A 22,041-nucleotide genomic window follows, 5' to 3' on the forward strand; every position below is an offset into this window, starting at 1 on the left:
AGAGTGCTTTCAGTTTATTCAGCTCTTTTGCATTATTATAACTCACAGGCCTCTCACCATCTCAGAAGGTCCCTGAGTTAGGAGCACCTCGTATGTATTTTCACAAGATCCTACACTGTGTTCTGACATTGCACTTTTACACTGCTGATCTTCTCTGCCAAACTGTAGCGAAAGTAGGGATAGGTCTCTACCCATGTCTTGGATTGTATATGAAATCTAATAATGTTGAGAACGTCTCACATGTCAAGCCGAGGCTAAGCATTTTTCATATGTCGTGCCATTTAATCCTAATAGCATTTCTCTAGTGTAGATATTATAGATAACTGCAAAATTAAGAAACTAGAGCTTTTAACCTAACAAAGCCATATTGGTCCCAAAGCAAGGCTTATTTCATAAAACACAGTGTCAGATTTATTTTGGCAATTCAATTCTTACATGGAGATGCACGTCCAGAAAGGGCCACTACTTCCCACTCTTGCAGACATGTTTAACTTCTGGTTTCAAACTAATGTGGGAATCAACACCGGCTCACAGAGCCATCACCATGCCAACAATAAGGATGCCCTGGAAACAGGGTCTCCCCAGTCTTGCTTGTACCCCAGGAAGATAACCCAGGGGTTTGCACGTATTTGCCATACGCCAGAGCTTCTAGAAGACCGACACTCTGAATAGGCGCCAATGTCGTGTGCTGATTTCCCTGCCAGAAAGGACAATAAGGGGAGAAAACAGGTTGGATGCTTTCTATTTAAATGACAAACTAGGGGCGCCTGGGTGGCTCAGTCGGCTGGGAGTCCGACTTCGGCTCAGGTCATGATCTCACGGTTAGTGAGTTCGAGCCTGCAATGGGCTCTGTGCTGACAGCTCGGAGCCTGGAGCCAGCTTGGGATTCTGTGTCTCCCTCTCTCTCTGCCCCTCCCCCACTCACGTTCTGTCTCTTTCTCTCTCTCTCAAGAATAAACAGTAAGAAAATTTAAAAATAAATAAAAATAAAAATAAACAAACTAACAAAACTTGTCAAAATACTGTTAAAACCCTCCATATGTTACTTTTAAGGACTGCAGGGATTCATGTCTTGATCCAAGTCATCTGGGAATCTATGTTTTGAAATAATCCTATACAAGGTAACAGGCATAGGTGATGTGTATCTTAAGAACTGAATTTGTCTGAGATAATAGTAAGGTTAAAAAAAAATAAAGGATTAACAGTTCTATTTACAAGTAACAAATATCAAGCCCCTTAGACTCCCATAAAGTCTTACAGACTTTGTTTAGAGTCAAGTCAGCCATGACCTCTGATTTTGACCATTTCCCACATCTGGATTTGCCAGTGTTTAAACTCCTTGATCTAGTTGTGAGGTATAGGGTAATGCAACAGAGACAATTAGTCAATTTCTAGGTCCCGGAGATGGATTTAGTCCAAGAGAAAAGCCACAGGGCCTTAGGGTCAGGGTGTGTGGGTTAAACAAAACCACACTTTAGGGGACAAAAATGTTCTCTTAAACACATAACCCAAATGTTTGCATTACCAGGATGTCCTCCCACAAACAGTAGAGTAACCCTGAAATGCCCCTCTGTCTCCACCCCCCTCCCTGTCCCTAGTCGCTACCTCCCATCAAATTCTGCATCTGGTTTTGGCCCCCAGGCTGTCTGACGCTGGTACAGCTACACTTAACATTTAACAACACAAAGAAAACGCTCAGCTATAGATTTTTGCAATAAACGGAACAACCTGGTTTTTTGTGGGAAGGAGAGGGAGACCTACAGGTGTCTATCACGTTGGTCAAATAAGGCTACAGGTTAGATAACAGGCCATACAATCTTTGGTTTATATGTTCGTTTGTTTATTAAGTAATTATGAACAAGGTATTAAAACTGCCAATTACTTGAGTGACGAATAAAATTTTCCTTGCAGTTAAAGTATGCTCCAGCCAAAGCCAGCAATTTCCTGAACTGCACACTTCCTAAATTGCAGTGTGAAAGTGCTCAGTTACAGACGGAGTGTGCACAGTGCCCTCTTTGTCAGCCCTGCTTCCTCGCACAAAAATCCCTTACAACTGCCAGGATAATAGTCCCTGTATCACAGAATTTTAACTCTGTTCTAATGGAACTGAATTAAATCCAAATACCAGTTTCGTATTAGCTCTCAGACTAACTGACAAATAACCACCTGATATGTACCAGTTTAAACAAAACAAACTTGCTTTATATCATGCAAGAGTTTTTAAAAAAGGAGACAGCTCCATTAAAAACCAGATTGAAAAACCTTTCTAATCACCTAAAACCCTCAAAATAAACATAATTCTAATAGAGTTGGTCACAAATAGCCGCTTCTAAAAGACAAAGATTCAATTCAACTCCAGCTTTAATTTTTCTCCAAATATGGATAAATGCCAAAATTGATGAACACACTGAAAGCACTGCAGTTAATATTTTTGGCAGGATATGTGCAATGCTTTAACGAAAACAAAACAGTGTGAATGCCTTTTTCCACGACTTGATGTGGAAATGCCATCTCTGCATTGTTCAAAATAGACAACATGTATGTCGTGTAAGTACTAGAAGGCATTTTAACCTTGTGCAAATCCACCTAAAAAGGACCGTGAACATTTTGGTCATCTGTGTCTGTTGACAGTACAAGGTGTTCCATGGTCAAATCACTGCTGAGGTCAAGTATAATTAGTCCCTTGTGGACACACACAGATCTGGGGGCTTGGGCTGTCGGAACGCAGATGGTTCCCTGAGGCTTCCAAGAAGCCACAGGAAAAACAGGAGTCCTAGGTATAGCCTTGGCTTCTCAGGACCAACCATGCTGGTTTCACTTTGTTGCTAATTTCCCACTTCCGGCCCACTTTACCCAATACCTTTAGAATGCCGAGGCAAATAAAGCTCACCATTTTCTTATGGGATATTTGTCTGTGAGTGCTGAAGATCTAACAAGGAACAAGATGGATATGGTCCCTGACCTCACGGAGCTTATGTTCTGGTGGGGCAAAGACGCAGGCAGATGAAACCAGTCACCAGAGTGATAACTGCTGTGATAAGACTGCAGTGGGAGAAGAACGACCAGCTTTTTACTTTTTAGGAGTAAAAGGTGGGGGGGGCAATGGTCAGCAGAACTTCCCAGAGCAAGGAGATGGGGCTAGCACTCCAAGCAGAACCAAGTATGAGTAAGGCAGGGCTTCCCTTGGAAGAAATGAAAGAAAGCAAGCCTTGATGGCTGGAGTAGGGAGTTCCTGGGTCAAGACTGGGGAGAGATGAATCCAAGAGTGAGGTAGCTGGGAGAAGAGGAGTGCAAGCCAAGTGGGACCCTGTAAACCACTGTAGGCACTGGACCTTTGTCTCAATCAGCTGGGGGAGGAGGGCAGAGGACTTCGAACGTGGGGTGGCAGTATCAGGTGTGCATTCTAGAAAGGCTGCTCTGGCAGTGGTGGGTAGAAACACTGGTGAGGGCAGGTAAGACCAGGTGCAGGAGCACCAGCGGGTGCAGAGGACCAATGGCGGTGTGTTGGGATAACAATGACCTCTGCCTAGCGATCAACTTTGGGGGTGAAGCACCATTCTTCATCTGGTTCCCCAGGACACAGGCTGTGCTTTTCTCCTCCCCTGACATACAGGCTCAGGTTTCCAGTTCTGCAGCCTCTGAACACTGGAACCCAATTCAGCACCACTCGCCACTACCACTCGTGTGTTGTGCCACTGACATGGAAGGCCTTGTAAAGCATGGGACACAGACTAGGATTGCGTCTCGTTCAGGTCTGAGATGCTACTGAGCAGAACAGTCCTGTACTGGCATTTTAATGTCTGTAACCGCTTGGAAAATGGACAAATGTGTTATTCCCATCTATAAGAATGTCCGAATTTGTTCCGATACTCTCAACACCTGCACTGAATGTAAACCCAGACTAAATTATTAACAGTAAAATATAACTTTCGAGGCTAGTGACATGATCACTTGGTATGATGATTTACCTTCTGACTCACTACTATCTCCACAAAGTGTAAGAGTCTCAAAAGAATTTCATGGACTCTTAAGTGGATATAAATGGTATCTGTTTATTTCCAGAGTCTGAGAGTGGAATATTCTTTGTGAGGAACCAGAGTATCAGTTTTTTTTTCACACTGGAATTCCTGAACTAATTAAACTGTAGCGTCTTGATGAATAAGAAATATCTGTCAATAGTTTCAACTGTCTCCTACATACTGCACAAGGTAACAGGCAGCTTAAAGTTTCTCAACTGTGATGTGTAAAGACGTGCAATCTTGGCTATTCAGAGAACGTTACATGCATGTGGCATTTACCTTTTAGAGAAGGTGTGAGCAGTAAAGTTCACTCTGAACCATATATGTTGCAATGCCCCCTTTTCTTAGAATGCATTACCCTAACTACATCACTTATGTCCAATTCAGTGACAGCAGCTAACAAATTGCCGAATCTGTGGTCCTTCTATACAACCACAGGACAAGCGTATTAACTGTATTGATGGGGACCAATACAGTGGGGGTCGGCCTGGCCCCAAGGAAATACTGATTTCTATATATAATTTGCAAACAACCAGTTTAGCACCCATTTATGAAAGAATTACAAGTTGTTAAAGAAAACGTTACATTTTGCAAATACATTAAAGGTCACTTACACTTCCAATGATGACCTTCTCTCCTCAAGAAAATGCTTCCTTGAAAACTACCTTGGCTGAAATAACTAACACCCCATAATATTAGGCTTCTTTTAACAGAGAGACTTGGCAAGCAGAGAGCCTCTCCCAAGCAGATAAAAATAAACTGTCTCTGCTCATCTTTTTTTCTAAAAAGATAATTAAGAAGTTTCATTAAAAGAACACATGTTCAGACTGGTCCGCTGGTACTGTGGCATCAAAGAATACAGCCAATTGAAGAAACTTTTGCAAGGAGAAAGATTCTTGATTAAGAACTAATGATACTAAGCAGCAAATGAACTACTGTAAGGAGCAAAGAGTTCTTTCAGCTAAAAGCCAGATCAACATAAAATATAATTGTCTTTTGGATCAAAACATGAATGAAGATGGCCATATTTTAATATAGAGGTTCTACAATAATCAGGGCCTTCTTCATGTGCCAATATAATACATGTTATTTGCCAATATAAATACATGTATTTATAATACATGTTAAAAATGAAAAAAAGAAATAGGGGTCAAAAACCCATTTTCACTACATATGAAACCACCTGTTTTGATCCCCAAGTGTGAATTCAACTTAAGAATCTTTTTTAAGTTTATTTATTTTGAGAGAGACAGAGACAGCGTGAGTGGGGGAGGGGCAGAGAGTGGGGGTGGGGGGGAGAGAATCCCAAGCAGGCTCCACACTGCAAGAACAGAGCCCGATGCAGGGCTCGAACTCAAAAACCGTGAGACCATGACCTGACCTGAAACCAAGAGACAGACGCTTAACCAACTGAGCGACCTGGGTGACCGATGTGTGAATTCCATTTAGTCCTTTATGTAAACAGAGATTTCAGGGTGAACCCGCTAATGTTAAATGTCAAAGATACTTACTGAACAATTATCTGAATCTCAAACAATTTAATTACGTACAAAAAAATTTAATTTCTAAAATTTAACAATTTTCTCTACCTCTCTTGTGAGGCAGAGGCTTTCCATAAGAGAGTTTCATATGCCAGACCACTGTTAGAGTTCAGCTGTGAGTTTGAGTTTCCCCTTACCTTGGGACTTACTTGTGAGTAGAGAGGCTAACTCATCTTTGGTTCCCCAGAACTTAGGATTAAATGAATGGGTTTGAGACCAAGAGTGACCAGTGCTTCACCTAGAAATTCTAGATCAAGCTTCAGATTGGTTGGTAAGGATTTATCTCAACTATGGTTCAAGACGCATATGTACATCAGAAAATACTATGACCATTACAGCTACCAGCCAAAAAAAGTAAAACTGCCATTCCATATGCTAACCAACCTGTTAAAAGTAAGATCTCCTTGACACAGTAATTGAAATCACAGTTCCCTAGCAAGATTTTGATTCTCTTCCTGGCTCTGTTTTGATTTACTACACTTTGTGGACCTTGATTTTCTCACCTGTTAATCAAGAGGACATTGAATGGACCGATTTCATCCATGTCTAAGAGGCTGTGATTCTGGATTTGGATGATGAACTCTGCAGAAGATCAGATTTGCCACAAAGTCTTCACAGAACCATTATTAGAAAATGAAGCCTGGCTCTGGAGGGATTTCACCTCCTTCCTCTGCGGGGGAATCTCACTGCCTGGCTGCCCAGTCTTCATCCTCAGTTTATTTGTTCATTTTCCTGGGGCATATCCTCCACCAGCTTTACAAGAAACCATGCACAGAGGTGCTTTCCTCAGCCCCCATGTTTGGAGATGACTTAACAGGATTAATAGTTTAGGTGTTCACAGAATTTAGAAGTCATTCTCCCTTGGGATTTTGAAGACATTGTTTTACTCTATATCCACAGCACTCATGCAAGTACTCAGAGGAGCTGGAGGCCATTCTGATTCTCTATCCCAGGGTTTCTCAAACTTTGGCAGGCATCAGAACTGGGGGGTGGGGGTGGGGGCATGGCTTCTCCTCCAGCAGGTCTAGGTGGGACCTGAGAATCTGCATTTCTACCAAGTTCCCAGGTGATGCTGATGCTGCTGGCAGCACACTAGAAGAGCCACTGTCAACCCTTATAGGTGACCTGTTCTGTGTTTCCTCCCCTCCTCTCAGAGCTTCTTTACTCCTGGCATATGGAAACTGCACAGTAATGTCTCTAGCATAGGTCTTTTTTCAATTGCTGGCGCTCAGTAGGGCCTTTCAACCTAGAAATGTGTGTTTCTCAGTTCTGGGAAATGTTTTTGTATCTCTGATAATTTCACCCCTTCTATGTCCACAGATGTCTCTGTGGAATTCTGATTAGACAGGTTTTAGATTTCGGTCTGATATTCCTATTTTCTCATTTTTTCCTCTCCTATTTTCCATCCCTTGTCTTTTGGTTCTTCCTTTTGAGAGAGTTTTCAGCTTACTTCCAATACTTCTATTGCCTTTTTAAAGTGTCTGTTATCTTTTTAATTTCTAAGACTTCTTCCTTATTGTCCCAATATTCTCTATTGTCATGTACTGATTATTTACCATTCTTTACTTATTTTGTGGATGCAACACCTCTTTTCTTTCCACACATATTAGGTTGTTTTGAGATTCCCTTTTCCTTCCACTGTCTCTGGCTCTCTTTTTCCATTTATTTCAGTCAAACACTGATTTTATTATTAGAAACTTCTACAAAAGTCTGGCAACCACTGGGCTATCCATTTATATTTAACAAAAAACAAAAGTCTGGCAACCACTGGGCTATCCATTTATATTTAACAAAAAACACTCAAAAGCTTACTGAGGGTGGGGCACCCGAGTGGCTCAATCGGTTAAGCGAAGGACTCTTGATTTCAGTTCAGGTCATGATCTCATGATTTGTGAGATTGAGCCCCACACTGGGCTACGTGCTGACAGTGTGCACAGCCTGCTTCTGATTTTCTTTCTCCTTCCCTCTCTCTCTCTGCTTGCTCTCCCTCAAAACAAACAAACAAAAAACCAAACCAAAACAAAACAACAAAAACAACTTACTGAGGGCTGTGGGTGGAACAGACTTGTTGCCTGGTGAGTCCCAGCCACAGGTGGCAGGCAGAGTGGCGACCTATTTCATGATGGGATCTCTTACATGTCTTACTGCTCTGATCCTCCAACCTCCAGTCTGGTAAGTCTAAGCATGATTGCTAGCCTCTGGAAGGGCTAACAGGTACATAAGCTGAGGTGAGGCAGTGTCCTCCTCAGTGTTCAGATTAGATTTAACTGCCCTGATGCTGCCCTGAATCCCCACTCCTTCTCTGCCCAGTAGGTCTTGCCTCCTAAATTCTAGAGACTCACTGTTTCAACTCTCCAGAGGGTAACTTCCGGTCTTCTGTCCATGTCAATCACCAGGCTTTGAGTTTGGAGGCGGAAGCTGGAGGTCTCACTCCTTCTTATAAAAGAGTTTTAGCCTTTCCCCCATTTTCAGTCCTCCTCTGCACCCGAACCCTTATAGTCTTTGAATTTCTGAACTCAGAATGGTTCTGCAGAAAAGAAGTCTGCTGCTTTTGGACTCCACTACATTTTCTCTAAGTCAGTTACAATTTGTCCATTTGCGTGCAAAATTTTTATGACATCTCTCATGTGGATGGTTTCCTTTCCTGTTTTATCTTTGTTCCTATCTGTGTGCATTTTCTTTTTAGACCTTTACTTCCCTTTTAAGGGAGTTTTAAGGTGCAGGGTGAAATGAATTCAGTTAGTCCACCATGCTTGATAGGAAGTCTTCAACAGAACTCTAATGAAGAAAAATGGATTTTCTCTAAAAACCCCAAAATAAATCACAAAACCTTCCCTCAAAAAAGCTACTGTAATTTTTTGCTGGAAAAAAATCATCCAACTTAGATTTGTATATTTTAATGAAAAGTTAGCCTATATAAAGGATTTTCATTTAAGATGATGCTACAAAGCAGAAAACACATTATTTTGAACCTCAAATTAAACAGTTCTCATATAGAAAATTAATTCCGTACAAAAACATCAGGCTAAATTAATGTTATTTTATTTACTGATATGGTTCACAGACGAACGGACTAAGAACATCTCAGACACCAAATATCTTGATTTAACCAAGTATTTAAACTGTCCTTGTGGGGCACGGCACCTGATTGGCTTGGTCGGCAGAGCATGTGACTCTTGATCTTGGGGTCATGAGTTTGAGCCCCATGTTCAGTCTAGAGTTTACTTAAATAATTTAAAAATAAACAAACTGTCCTTGTGAATAAGACACAGAAAATGTGGTGATGATGATCATACAGGCAATTGAGCTCACATCCCTTAACTTTTGTTCACAGACTGACATGAACCTTTAAAGGAAGCTGCTAGATACAAAATCAATGTACCTAAATCTGGTGGATTTCTATACACTAATAATGAAGGAGCAGAAAGAGAAATTCAGAGAACAATCCCATTTACAAATGCACCAAAAATAATAAAATAGTTAGGAATAAACTTAACCAAAGAGGTGAAAGAGCTATACTCTGAAAACAATAGAACACTGATGAAAGCAACTGGAGACAACTCAAAGAAATGTAAAAACATTCCATGCTCATGGACTGGAAAAACAAATATTGTTAAAATATCTATACTACTGAAAGCAATCCATAGGTTTAATACAAACCCTATCAAAACACCAACAGCATATTTCATAGAACTAGAACAAACAATCCTAAAATTTGTATGGAACCCCAAACTGCCAAAGCAATCTTAAAAAAGAAAAACAAAACTGGGGGATCACAAGCCCAGAATTCAAAATATACTACAAAGCTGTAGTAATAAAAACAATATAGTACTGGCTGCAAAAAACACACAAAGATCAAAGAAAAGAAAGCCCAGAAATAAAATCCCAATTATATGGTCAACTGATCTTTAACAAGTATATGCAATGGGGAAAAGACAGTCTCTTCAACAAATGGTGTTGGGAAAACTGGACAGCTACATGCAAAACAAGGAAACTGGACCACATTCTTACACCATACAAAAAATAAGTTCAAAATGTAATTAAGACCTAAATGTGACATCTGAAACCATAAAAATTCTAGAAGAGAGCACAGGAAGTTATTTCTCTGACACTGCCTGTAACAACACCTTCTAGATATGCCTTCTGAGGCATGGGAAGCAATAGCAAAAATAAACTTATTGGATCTACATCAAAGTAAAAACCTTCTACACAGGGAAGGAAACAATCAACAAAACTAAAAGACAACCTACCAAATGAGAGAAGATATTTGCGAATGACATATCTTATAAAGGGTTAGTATCTAAAATACATTAACAACTTCTACAGTTCAACGCCTAAAACCTAAATAATCCAATTAAAAATGGGCAGAAGGCATGAACAGACATTTCTTGAAGGAGACATCCAGATGGCCAGCACACATGAAAAGATGCCCAACATCACTCATTATCAGGGAAATGCAAATCAAAACCACAAGGGAGATATCACCTCACACCTGGCTAAAAGCAAAAACACGAGAAACGAAAAGTGTTGGCGAGGATGTGGAGAAAAAGAAACCCTCTTATACTGTTGGTGGGAATGCAAACCAGTGCAGTTACTCTGGAAAACTGTATGGAAGTTCTTAAAAAGTTAAAAATAGAACTACCCTACAATCCAATAATTAATTATGCTACTGAACGTTTACCCAAAGAATATGAAAACACCCCTATGTTTATTGCAGTAGTATTTACAATAGCCAAATTAAGGAAGCAGTTCAGGGTCCATTGATAGATGAATGGATAAAAAGAGCTGACACACATATACACACAATGGAATATTACCCCGCTATAAATAAGAATGAAATATTGCCATTTGCAATGAATGACATGGATGGAGCTAGAGAGTGTAATGCTAAGCAATATAAGCCAATCAGAGAAAGAAAAATACCTCATGATTTCACTCATATATAGTATTTAAGAAGTGAAACAAATAGGGGAAAAAAGAGAGACAAACCAAGGACTCTTTAGAGTACAAATTGATGGTCACCAGAGGGGAGATGGGTGGGGGGTTGGGTGAAATAGGTCACGGGAATTATGAGTACAGTTAACTTGATGAGAACTGCGGAATACATGGAACTGCTGAATCACTGTATTATACACCTGAAGCTAATATAACACTGTACTTAACTACAATGGAATCAAAATTAACAACGAAACAGGGAAGCTGCCAGTGGCTGCAATTGGGTCTGTGGCCCTTGTGCTCTCAACATTCGTATGAGCATGGACAGAGGTAGGAATGATCAAATGCGAATGTCCTAGAATTAAACGTATACGTCATCTATTAGATGAATCATGATGCCACAACTCTCAATGTACTAAAATGATGGTCTAGAAGCAATTAGAGAAATTAAGTTGGGGTAAGTGTTTTGAATTTTTAATTAATCATTTTTAAAAGGCCTATGTGAAAGAAATTCTCATGAAAATGACAATAGACCTGGGGAGCTTGGATGACCACAACTCAATATGAGCCAAAAATACAACACTGTCCTTAAAAAGTCAACACAATTTTAAGCTTCATTAATGTCCAGTAATCTGGTCAATGGGCATGATCCCACCGTATTTTGTGGTGGACTTACCTCAAATATCTTGTCTGGGCACATTTTACACTGTCACAGTTAATGACGTATGAATAGGGCAACTTTAAGAATCTAGACCTGTACTGTCCTGGACAACAGCCACCGGCCATGTGTAGCTATTTAATTTTAAATTAAATAAAATTAAAAATGGAACTTTTCAGTATACTAGCCACATTTCAAGTGTTCAATATGCATGTGTCTAGTAGCTACCACAGGCAACAGCACAGATACAGAGCATTTCCATCAATGCAGAAAGGGCCACTGAATACCACTGGTCTAGACTCCATGTCATATAGGAAAGGATAATTGGAATTTGAGCCAGCAAAAGAGAAGGCTTTAAGAAAACCTCATGTTTTATGACCTGTAGGTATTATTATGCAGAAAATAGAACAAAGTTGTTTTTCCCAATACAGAGAACTAAGGCTATAGGTAAAGGCAGGGGAAGAGCTCAGCTTAACAAATAAAACATCCTAGTAACTACGACTATTCACAGTGGAATGGCTTGTCACCAAGAAGTGAGGCTTTGTCCCTAGAAGTGCTCAAAGGGAGGCTGGATAACCTCTTTTTCCAGAGATCTCTCCATAGAGAGAAATGTGTCTTCCCATTCTAAGTTACTAGGATTGCACGCAGATAGTCAAAACCAAGAAAAAATGGGTTGTGACCAGTTATACAATCTACCGAACTGTTTTTAATTCCCCTCATCCTTTAGTGGACACTTAAATGGGCATGATGGTGAGGAACTGAAAGCAAAAAAGACAGGAGGAAGAGAAAAAAAGAAGGATTTATACATTTGACTACTTTCCTGATTCTGCAAACATCTATTCATCTTTAAAGAGTACTGCCTCGGGGCGCCTGGGTGGCGCAGTCGGTTAAGCGTCCGACTTCAGCCAGGTCACGATCTCGCGGTCCGGGAGTTCGAGCCCCGCGTCGGGCTCTGGGCTGATGGCTCGGAGCCTGGAGCCTGTTTCCGATTCTGTGTCTCCCTCTCTCTCTGCCCCTCCCCCGTTCATGCTCTGTCTCTCTCTGTCCCAAAATAAATAAAAAACGTTGAAAAAAAATTTAAAAGAGTACTGCCTCTATTCCTAGGCCAGTACCTTGTTCAGGATTACATGGCAATTAGTGACTAACTTCAAAAAGCGTCTTTTTTTTTTTTCTAAAAAAAAATGTTCATTTTGATTCCATTCCAATGTTTGTTTTGGAATAAAAACATTTAAAATCGCTCATGCACAGTAAAACTGACCAAGAATATACACCATGTTTATCCTGTGTTGTAGGGTACCTGCAGCATGAATGTTACCTTGATATTTCATTTTGCCTTCAATCTCATTCTAGAGACTGGTCTATCTACTGGCTAAAGCTTCAGAGGGAGGAAGGGAGACTCTCAGGCAGGTGATTTTACATTTATAATTGCCTCTCCTTTCATGTTTCGAATTTAGTACTTATGCAACTTTCAGCCAAGGGAAGAAGCAGTGGTACAGGTTAGAGGCCTGTTTCACTGTTTTGGTCTCTCTATCCAACTAGAGCCTTGAGCCTCTCATCTGTGGAAGATGGCAGCGATACTGAAATGAGGATGAGAAGGAGGAAAAGCAACTAGGCCAGGAGAGAGACATGTTCACTCTTGCCACCCCATCATGAAAAGCAACTGGCTGTGACTTTATTGTCTTGTCTGTCTTGGCAGCACAAGCCTCATTCAGCACAGAAACATCTCTGGCAGAAGTCGCACTTGATACTTCAAAGCAGCAATCGAAATGGCTAGCATGAAGTTGAGGGGAGATGAGAAAATGCTGCAGGTTCAGGTAAACATCAGTAATACACGAGCTTTGGGGGCAAGCTATGCTGGAAGGACAAGTTCAAGGGAGTGGGGAGTCATTTCTATGGGGTCCGAGTACCACCACTCAAGAAAGATGTCCACTGGGTCACTACATCAAATCTGAGACTGTTGTTACCTTGGAAAAAGCAAGTGTTAATAGTGAAAACAGCTCTAAGTGTATATGGAGAGGCATGAACAGAAAGGTTAACTGAACAGTGTCCTCTATAATTAACTGTATACGATATTAATTAGGGCTATCCATTTGGTCGTTCATTCAACAACCATGCACTGTCTACCAGGGGCCAGGCACTCACGCTAGAGTTATAATTGGGATGAAAACACACACACTCTCAGCTTTTATGAAGTTCCATTCTGGTGGGGAAAATGGACATTAAAAAAATCACACATACAGGGTGCCTGAGTGACTCAGTGGGTTGAGCGTCTGACTTAGGCTCAGGTCATGATCTCACGGTCTGTGAGTTCAAGCCCTGCGTCGGGCTCTGTGCTGATGGCTCAGAGCCTGGAGCCTGCTTTGGATTCTGTGTCTCCCTCTCTCTCTCTGCCCCTCCCCTGCTCGTGCTCTGTCTCTGTCTCTCAAAAATAAATAAATGTAAAAAAAAATCACAAATACACAACTGACAAATGTGACTGCAGGTATGACAGCATCATAGACACTGTAAATAAAGGTGATAGGAAAATGTGTCACGTGAAACCTAAGTCTGACTTAGCAAGAGTTAGGAAAAGGGTGAGTACTGTGGGCAGAAAGTGTGCAAAGGGAAGTGACGCAGAACAAACTGGCACGCTCCTAAAAGCAAGAGCTGAGTCTGGAGAGGGCTCAGCAGGGGAAGATTCAGATCGGGCAAGCGCCTTGTAGGTCTTGTGAAAGATTCTGCTCTTGACCTAAGAGGAGTGGGGAATTCCTGAAGGGTTTAAAGAGCCACGGCATGATCACAAATGTTTCATATCTAAATTGAGAATTCAAACACCTAGCAAACCTGTATTGTGGGGACTGGTTTATGATTAATTGTAAAGATAAATGTAGAGTGTAACAAACACATCTTTGTGTACAATAAACTCTTTTATGTGCAAATCACATATAAACATTTAAAAATCCAATAAAAGAATACAACTTATCATATTAAGATGTTTATGTGTTTATTTTGTAAGACTTCAGCTTTATGAGCTTATTTCCATTAAACACAATAACGTCTGGGTTATTTACACTGGTAAAGGCTATAGCCTTCAGATGCAATGTCCTTTAAATACAAAGACAGTAGTCCATTCATCCACATCACTAGAGCAGACATTTAAGGATGAGTTCTTCAGTTAAGGTGGTCAAATTCTATGAGCTCATCTACACCCACAAACGGGTAAAGATGATATGGTTTATGTCCACTTAATCAGAACAAAGCTCCCAGATTCCCCAGAAACTTAAGATTCTAATTTTGGCTAAAGCTTCTTCCCATTTCCCTAATTAACATGACACATTGGTAACCTTCTTTCAGACGCTGACTTATATAGGTTTGGTTTAAAAACAAACTATTTGAGCTTTACCACAGTTACACAGTTGCTTAGTTACATCATCACTTGAAATTACATCAATCATCGTATGTGAAAATGTATGTAATGCTTGCCTTCCTTTTATGCAGCTTTATCTGAGTTATAAACTATTCAAATATCAACATGCTTTAAAATCACAAACTGAGTTTGAGGAATTATTTAAATCAACTCTGTGCCATACAACCAAGCAATGGTCTCTTGAGTCACCATCTCCCAAAGATGATTTTATTAGTCTGTAACAAAAAATGCATGCTTATGGATGAAATTCCCACTCAGTATGGTGTTGGCTTCTAGATCTATCTATATATTCTGATATATATATATATATATATGTATTCTGATATGTGTATATACATATCGTGATATATATATTCTGATATGTATGTATATATATTGGTACATATATTCTGATATGTATATATATATAGTATGTGTATATATATTCTGATATGTATATATATATTTTGATATGTATATACATATACACATATCAGAATACTGCAAATCTGATTTTTAATTTTTTTTATTTTTGAGAAAGAGAGAGAGAGAGAGCGTGCACGGGGGAAGGGCAGAAAGAGAAGGTGACACAATCCAAAGTAGACTCCAGACTCTGAGCTGTCAGCACAGAGCCCGATGTGGGGCTCGAACTCACGGAGCATGAGATCATGACCTGAGCTGAAGTCAAGCTTAACTGACTGAGCCACCCAGGCGCCCCTGCAGACCTGATTTCTAATCACTAGTTCAACTCCACCCTTTTCATCATACAGAAGTCAATGTTTATATGATGCCCACCCTGTGGTCAATTTCCTTTTGTGGGAAAGAGAGATGTGGCCCTAACAGACAGCAAGGGCCAGAGCACAGGATAGTTCTAAGGATGGATGGATAGCAGGTATTTGGCAAATCGTAACTGTTAATGATCAACAGCACATTATTTATCTTCATGGCATTTGATTTTGAAAATGAACATGGTTTAGTGACTTGAAAAAAAGGAAAGAAGATTCTGTGCTTCAATGAAATGTAGTCATTCTCCTGATTAACAAAAACGTCATTTCCTCCTCCAAACCTGTAAAACACTTAGGTGCATCACTACCAACTTACCCATGTCTCCTTTCCTTCTGTGGACCTCACTCACGCTCACGTTCCACACACACTGAAACTACAGCTCTCTTCCGCACTGGGACAGCCCTAGGCATCTCTCCATCATTCAGGGCATCACCCTACTCGCAGCATGCCCTTATTGTCTGTCTTCCCCCGTTATTCCTTATTTAAAGTCCCTTGAGGGCAGAGGCCAAGTCCCATTTTTCTTTGTTCCCTAGCACTGAGCACATAGGTGGTGTTGCTGGGCACCCCGAGCAGCTCAAAATCCACCTACAGACACACAAGTCCTCAGGGTAGAAATGCTGTTCAGTCATTACAACTGAGTTTTCACCAATTCTTTGAACTACTGGAAGAGAGCAAAAGTTTTCCACATAAACCACTCCAAATGCAAACGCAAAGTTCTACCTCCCTCCCTCAACTATGTGGCCAGGATGTTTCTCAATCCTGCCTTCCCCCTGTGACCCTCTGGCTCCAGAATCCACTCTGGCCCTGCTGCAAGTGCTGCTGCTCACACCTTTCAGAGCCGTCTCCTTCTGTTCACTCTGCCATTTGATCCTGCACCGGAACCACAGGAGATGGAGGGGCAGACATCTCACACCGTGTTTACAGATAAAGAAGAGGTGACGAAGTCGGCCTGAGGTTCGGCAAGTCACTGGTGTGAGATAAGACAACAACGTGTGCGCCCCATTCCCAGTTCAGGTCTTTCCACTGTTGTACAACGGCCCCACAGTCTCTCTCCTGACTCAGATATTTAACGAGCACCTCCTGCGTGCCAGATTCTGGGCTGGGCTGCTGAGGGACTAACAGCTCAGTAGGACATGAGTCCTACCCTGGAATGAGACATGTGACAAATGCCATTGGAGAATCTGAGGGAGTTTCAAAACCGAAGGGAAAAAGCCACCTTTCATCTCAGAATTCCATAATATCATGCAGGCCACACAAGCTGCCAGCATCCCCAGATGCCCAGGACTGTTCCTTGCAGCGGGTAAATCACATTAGACCTCAGGAAAGGGCGTAACCCCCGTACTTCCCCACATCCCAGAGCATCCCCGGTACAGGAGGGCACGTGATGCGATGGGCACCACATCACACCACATCAGGCTCTAATGTCAGCACACGAGGGGAAAACATCTATCAATAACACACCCTTGAAGAACCCTTTAAGACAACAGCGAAGTGTTCATATGCAGGCATATTCTCCCTCCGAGTCCTATACGACCAGTTTTGCCTTAAGTGTTGGAACAGATCGATTATGTATTTTGTTATTGTTTCTTATTTCGAATTTTCAGTTCAGGACCTGATGAAGTAGTTCACATGTATGCTGGGCCCAAAACCTGAAGACCAAAGTCATCCCAGGTGGGCTGAGATATTCAAACTAATAAAGGCAAATAATGAAGGGGGGCTTTTATTTCCCACACACTTCCATCTCAAACACAATGCAGGGCGTGCACTCACTGGCTAGAGCGGGGAGCTGAATCCTTTCACTACTTAAATTACTTCTCTTGTTGTTTCTTTTACTTATTACTATTGCTGTTGTTATAATTTATTATTATTTACCAAGCACGCAGAGTTGAAGACACATTAAGTAAAACATACATATGCTTGGTCTTCACTGTAAGTTTTTAGGTACTGGTATAGACTAAGTAACAGGCAATCTGCCTGAATAATGCTAAGTGCATGTGGCTTTCCATATATACTCCTTAATTTGTATACCTAATTAAGCACCGACTACATGCTATTCATCTGCCAAGTGCTGGGGAAACTAAGAGCAGGCCCACAGGCCCCAAAGTATACTACGGGAGAAAAGTATGAAAAAAATCATTTCATTACCATGTAGGAGTTGGACATACAAGGCGGGAGGGCCTGGATAGATTAGGGGAGGCTTAAGGAGATGACCCTGACCCCCAGGATGCTGCACATGACCCTTCCCTCACCTTCAGGCCATGATTCAAGTGTCATCTTCTCAGCAGACCTCTCCCTTCATCCCCATTTAAAGTGTTTGGGGTGGCTTTGGGCTCCTGGGTGGCTCAGTTGGTTGAGCATTCGACTTTGGCTCAGGTTCCCCGAGTTCTCATGTTCCCTGAGTTCAAGCCCCATGTCAGGCTCTATGCTGACAGCTCAGAGCCTGGAGCCTGCTTCAGATTCTCTCTCTCTCTCTCTCTCTCTCTGCCCCTCCCCCGCTTGCACTCTCTCAAAAATAATAAACATTAAAGTAAAAAAATAAAAAATAAAACTGTAAACCCCCTCTTGCCACAAACCCCTATTACCTCAGCTCTTTTTTCTTCCTAGCCCTCACTACCTTCTGAGCACATTTTTTATTTTACTTTTTTGTCTTCTTCCATGAGAAGGTCGGCTCTGTGAGGGCAGGAATTTTGTCTGTTTGGTCAAAACAGTAATCTCAACCTGAGACGGTACCCAGCACATAGCAGGATTTGGCAAATACTCAGAAGCCTTCCTTGAACATATTAAAGGGCATCCGCCAGGGCTCTTCTCTGTTCTTACTTTCCCAAGAGATAAATGCCAGAACAGCATTTATCAAGAAACTGAAGTAATCTTTAAACAAAAAAAATTGTTAGTGTCCTCTTACTCCTCACTAGAAATGGAAACTTCACAGCAGTGACTTGTCTGTTTTGTTCACTGCTGTGTCCCCAGCACTTAAAACAGAGTCTGGCACTATGTATTTATTCCACGAATTTCACTTGGGTGAATGATCATCATCATCATGATCACAGCCCATATTCACTGAGCACTCAGCATATGCCAGATGGTTCTATCTGTATTCTCTTTTCAGATCCTCACAACCCTAGGAAGTGGGCACTGTTATGATTCTCATTTTGTAGATGAGGAAACATAGACAGAGACTTGCCCAAGATCTCAAACCTAGTAGATGGAAGAACCAGCAAATAATTCCAACTTAAGCTTTGCTTTAATCACTGTTCTGCTGCTGTGACGTAGTACTGGCATCACTCTTGGGCTACCATAGTGGTTCCCCCATCATCTGTCCCCTCTACACCACCCTCCGGCCACCTTCAGGACATCCTCCACGCTAAAGACAAAATGACACCTTCAGATAGCAAAACTCATCACCTCACTCTGCCTTAAATCTCTCCATTGGCTGTCCATTGGTAGAGTACACATTTTGAGGTCCCACCAGCAATGTCTGTAATAACCACCCTCGAAGGATGACATTATCATTTCTAGAAAAATTACAGGCTATAAAGAACATGATGGGCTTGGGAGAAATGCTCTACCCTTGAGATAAGAAATAACGAGAAAAGGCTTATTTGATTATAACTGGATTCCATCAGCGGTTCCAGAAATACTTACTGAATATCTAATCAGAACCAACTAGGTAGATGTGTTAAAATGGATATTCCTGGGCCCCACCCAATCCCATTAATTCAGAATCTCTAGGGAGAGGGTCAGGAAATCGACATTTTTTAACAAGTACTCTGGGTATTCCTTTGACATTCAGGGACCTAAGTCTTTTCAACTCTAACACATAGGCAAGTACTTACATGTTGAGCAATGCTATATAAAACCACCAGTGTCAAGGCCAAGATCTAACCAACTTTATTTAATGACCAGTAAGAACTCTTTTGTTCAATAATAATGTTATGTAACAATAATGTTATATAATTCAACAAAAATGCTCTAACTCAAAACTGCCCGAACTCAAGCCATAATTTTTACAGATGTCCAATGTTTGAGTGGCTCATGCTGCCTCACAGGAGGTCAGAACTACCATGCCTGGTGAAATTAACTTATTTATGCCAGGTCAACAGTTTTATTCTTTTAAGTTTGTTTATTTTGAAAGGGAGAGGGAGAGGAGAGAAGAGGAGAGAGCGAGCATAAGCAGAGGAGGCGCAGAGAGAGAAAGAGGGAGAGAATCCCAAGCAGGCTTCGCGCTATCAGCACAAAGCTGACGTGGGACTCCATCTCATGAACTATGAGATCATGACCTGAGCTGAAACCAAGAGTCGGGCGCTTAACTGAGCCACCAAGGTGCCTTATCAGGGCAACAGTTTTAATGTATGTTCATTCCAAACATTATTGCATTTCTTCCCTTAACATATAGCATCCTGCCACGGCTACAAAATAGAAAAAAAGAAAAAAAAAAATCACACAAACCATGTGCTGCCTCTAGCATGTCAAATGTGCTCTGGGTGGGATTCAAAGAAAAGCAAGTCTATTCAGGTCTTTTACATTCTGACAGACCCCTAAAAAGGTTAGAGATGAACTTTGTTAAGGGAAAGTTCAATGCTCATCCAACCACCATCCCAAAGACCCTGGTATTTTACCAGGCTTCCCTGACATTATCAGAAGTGGTCCCTAAACGAATTTATCTCTGGACCTGGGATGCCGTTTGCTCCTGGCTCCTGAAGATGAGAGAAGGTGAAGGTCTCACCAGGTGCTCTTCTCTGCCTCCAGGTAGGAAGGGTCCCCACTGCACAGAGCAGCAAAGATATGGAGAACCAACCTTAAATCTTTTTGCTCAAGACTCCCAACTGATTTTTCCTTTCCTTTAATATGTTTCCAAATGATTTAACTTGCACAAATGACCCCCAAAAACCTACTTTCCTCCACAAATGGTATGAAAAAACAAAAACAAAAACCAAACACCTTGATCAAAAAGAAGTCAAACAGTCCTGAGACCTACTTTGAGAGACATGGTGCTTAACTGTGGTGCCATGGCAAGTTTCTAATCTAAGCCATGGGATGTGGTTGAACAATCTCTTTTGAAATTTCAGAAATTTAAGTACTGATCTACTGTTCAAGTACTTCTATATAAAAGAAAATGCTCTGTCCTATACAACACAAGACAGAAATTAACAGTGCTTCAGAAACAATGACCGTGTACTGCAATATCGAAAGAGGACTACAGGAGAAAACAACACATTTGTAAAAGAAAACAGCCAGAGAAATACATTTTTCAACATATTTTATAGGCATGAAAACAATTCACTACCTATATTGAATTAGCAGTCCCATCACATAATCCTTTGCGGATGCTGTGTAATCTAGGTAATAAATAGGATCTCTCATTACATAAAAATGAACAAAAATAATCCCCGGTCAGACATGCTGCAACACATTAACGGGAAAGAAAGTGAGAGTCTTCAAGTTCAGTAAAAGATTATTCAGCGCTCACTAAAGTAAAACACAAATGAAAACAGGGAGGATGGTTCAAATTTCGAAGGCTTCTGTCTTTCCAGAGTTCTTTTTCAGTTTTCAAATTATAAAGGAAAGTTTGAAGTGTAATTAAAATCACCTAGGTTGTTTATTTCCAATAGAAGTTTCTAATTTCCTTACAAGTTCTTACGATTTCAACTCTATACCAAGTCAAAGAGAAGACTGTTTTCCCCACCCCACCCAGATTCTAAAACTCCACGGTGGACCCTCTCAACCATGAAGCACCCAATGACCCTCAACTCAAGACTCTCTTGAACATGCTGACAGAATCTGCCAATACACAGGACGAGAACAGCAGGGGGAAGAGGCATTCCCTGGGATTTAGAAAGGCCCCACTGGTCCAATGCGAATAGCTAAAGTTGTTTAAGATACCAAAACCAGTACTCCATTTCGACACCAAATTCTTAAGCAATTATGAAAGACAAAGAAAACAGGTATTAATACTAGCATAAAAATGTTTCTTAAATTCAGTGTTTATTTGTCAAATACCAACTCCTTTTTCTTTCATTCCTTTCTGTTTCTGATCTTTGGAAAAACCACATCAGTATCAAATGTCACTTAGTTTTTATTCAAACAGAGGAAAGCAGACACAGCGGCTGCACTCGTGACTTAGGTGACCTGGGCCCTCAGTAAAACCCAACCTCTATAAATCACCAGATGTAAGCAATTGGGTAGTGATCACTTTAATTAATTGAACAGGTTTCCTGAAATTTACTGTATAATTTCAACCCTCACAACACCTTTCCTAGAAGCAAGCAACAATGGTTTTTTCTTAAGTTGTATTAGGAAGGAAAACATTTTAAGCTCAATGGCTTAAATATATTTTAAATTATTCAAGATCATGGTGGCAAGCTACTTAAATTTTAGAAATTAAATGTTGCACATCCTACATGCTACCCTTAAGTGCCGAAAGTAAAAATTATGCCAGAACCTCTCCAAAGCATGAGTATAAACATGTTATTTGTCCTAAAAATACAGGAAATTTAGCACAATTTTAATTTTATTTGAAAACTCATCTTCGTAAAGTAACATGCAGTGGTGTTTATAACTTCAATCACGTACTTAATTTTAACTGTATAAAGCTGATATTTTGATTTATTGTCTCTGAACCTCGATTTCTGCTACAGGTACCACACTTAAAAGAGAATACTTCAGTGTCTTATTACCAACTCCCACTTCTCACAAAACAACTCCAATCACCCTCCACCA

At 40.8% G+C, this 22,041-nt stretch overlaps 1 protein-coding gene across 1 annotated transcript in view; it reads right to left on the bottom strand.

The window, feature by feature from the left end:
* Nucleotides 1-22,041, bottom strand: part of LRIG3 (leucine rich repeats and immunoglobulin like domains 3) — a 48,960-nt gene that overhangs the window by 20,334 nt on the left and 6,585 nt on the right. The window lies entirely within an intron of this gene.

The sequence above is a fragment of the Lynx rufus genome, unplaced genomic scaffold (genome assembly GCF_022079265.1).
Source record: "Lynx rufus isolate CCGP_SWC_20201006 ecotype Redwood Valley unplaced genomic scaffold, mLynRuf1.p SCAF_7, whole genome shotgun sequence".
In the NCBI taxonomy this organism is placed as follows: Eukaryota; Metazoa; Chordata; class Mammalia; order Carnivora; family Felidae; genus Lynx; species Lynx rufus.